At 47.5% G+C, this 2,010-nt stretch overlaps 1 protein-coding gene across 1 annotated transcript in view; it reads left to right on the forward strand.

Moving 5' to 3' along the window:
- The first annotated feature begins 1,298 nt into the window (after positions 1–1,298).
- DYM (dymeclin) overlaps positions 1,299–2,010 on the forward strand; it is a 337,693-nt gene continuing 336,981 nt past the window's right edge. Inside the window, exon 1 of the mRNA XM_063453857.1 lies at positions 1,299–1,375. The gene's annotated coding sequence lies outside the window, so the exon portion shown is untranslated. The remainder of the gene's footprint in view (positions 1,376–2,010) is intronic.

Here is a 2,010-nt window from a genome sequence, read left to right on the forward strand (position 1 = left end):
TCCATCCATATCCCCCCTTTCTTCCATTTGTCTCTCCCCCATATCATCCTCCCCCTTCCATATCTCTCCCCCATGTCAATCTCCCCCTCCATATATCTCCCCCTTGTTAATCTCCCCCTCCATATCTCTCCCCATGTCAATCTCCCCCTCCATATCTCTCCCTCATATCAGTCTCCCCCTCCATATCTCTCCCCCATGTCAGTCTCCCCCTTCTATATCTCTCCCCATGTCAATCTCCCCCTCCATATCTCTTCCCATGTCAATCTCCCCCTCATGTCAGTCTCCCCCTCCATATCTCTCCCCATGTCAATTTCCCCCCATGTCAGTTTCCCCCTCCATATCTCTCCCCCATGTCAGTCTCCCCCTTCTATATCTCTCCCCATGTCAATCTCCCCCTCCATATCTCTCCCCATGTCAATCTCCCCCTCCATATCTCCCCCCCATGTCAATCTCCCCCTTCTATATCTCTCCCAATGTCAATATCCCCCTTCCATATCTCTCCCCAATGCCAAACCCCCTTCAATACATCTTCCAATGCCAACCTCTCTTTCTATATATCTCCCCATGCCACCCTTCCTTCTATATATCTCCCCATGCCACTTCTCTTCCATATCTCCCCATGCACCAGGAGCTCAGGCCAAAGGGAGGGAGCAAAAATCACTGCTCAGCCTTACAATAGATTTTTGTTCCCCCCCACCTTGGCTTGCGCACATGGCGGGCGCTGGCTTCACCAACCCACCGGTACGCCCCTGAAGGCGCCCAGTCAGTTTATGTCAGGTTTACTTTATATATCCTGAATGGGTTAAACTGACATTTTTCAAAGTCATATACGTTATACTTATCATTGTACAATTTCTTTAAATTATTTATTTTTCATTTTTACATAGTACTTTTCATTTACCACTTTTCCTTAATATCATTATTATTATTGTTTGGTTTATCATATTAAAAACTTTCAATAAACATTTGAAAAAGACATCACTCCTAAAAATAAAAAAAAATAATAATAAAGACATTTTTCTTTTATTTATTCACAAAGTATGAGTGGGCATGGGGTGCAGGTTAAATCCTATTATTACTCAGCCCTGGGAGACCCAACATGCTGCTCACTACAGCCCAGACCAGGCCCACCAGGCCACGCCCCGTATCCCACGAGAGCAGATGAGGCCACGCCCCCATGGCTCGGGCGGTGAGGCCAGTCATACGAGCTCTCCCCGCCTCCTAGTGTCTGTCCGCAGCATTACAGGCCTGTCGGGATCACGTGACTCCGGTGACGCAGTTGTCTGCAGCGACGTGGAGTGATGGCGGCTCAGAGACCGTAAGAAGAGCCTCACATAGACTGACAGAGCCTGCACTGAGTCAGTGTGAGAGACAGGTGAGTGCACTGCACGGGGGACTGGGCACACCCACAGGGAGACAGACAGCATAGTAACACAGAGAGAGAGACAGCATCATAGAGAGACAGAGACACAAAGAGACAGAGAGACAGAGACACAGCATCATACTGAGAGAGAGAGAGAGAGAGAGAGAGAGACAGCATACTGACCGAGAGAGAGAGAGAGAGAGACAGAGACAGAGACAGAGACACAGCATCATACTGACAGAGAGAGAGAGAGAGACAGCATACTGACCGAGAGAGAGAGAGAGAGACAGAGACACAGCATCATACTGACAGAGAGAGAGAGAGAGAGATACAGCATCATACTGACAGAGAGAGAGATAGATACAGCATCATACTGACAGAGAGAGAGATAGATACAGCATCATACTGACAGAGAGAGAGATAGATACAGCATCATACTGACAGAGAGAGAGATAGATACAGCATCATACTGACAGAGAGAGAGAGAGATACAGCATCATACTGACAGAGAGAGAGAGAGATACAGCATCATACTGACAGAGAGAGAGAGAGATACAGCATCATACTGACAGAGAGAGAGAGAGATACAGCATCATACTGACAGAGAGAGAGAGAGATACAGCATCATACTGACAGAGAGAGAGATA

The sequence above is a fragment of the Pelobates fuscus genome, chromosome 5 (genome assembly GCF_036172605.1).
Source record: "Pelobates fuscus isolate aPelFus1 chromosome 5, aPelFus1.pri, whole genome shotgun sequence".
NCBI lineage: Eukaryota > Metazoa > Chordata > Amphibia > Anura > Pelobatidae > Pelobates > Pelobates fuscus.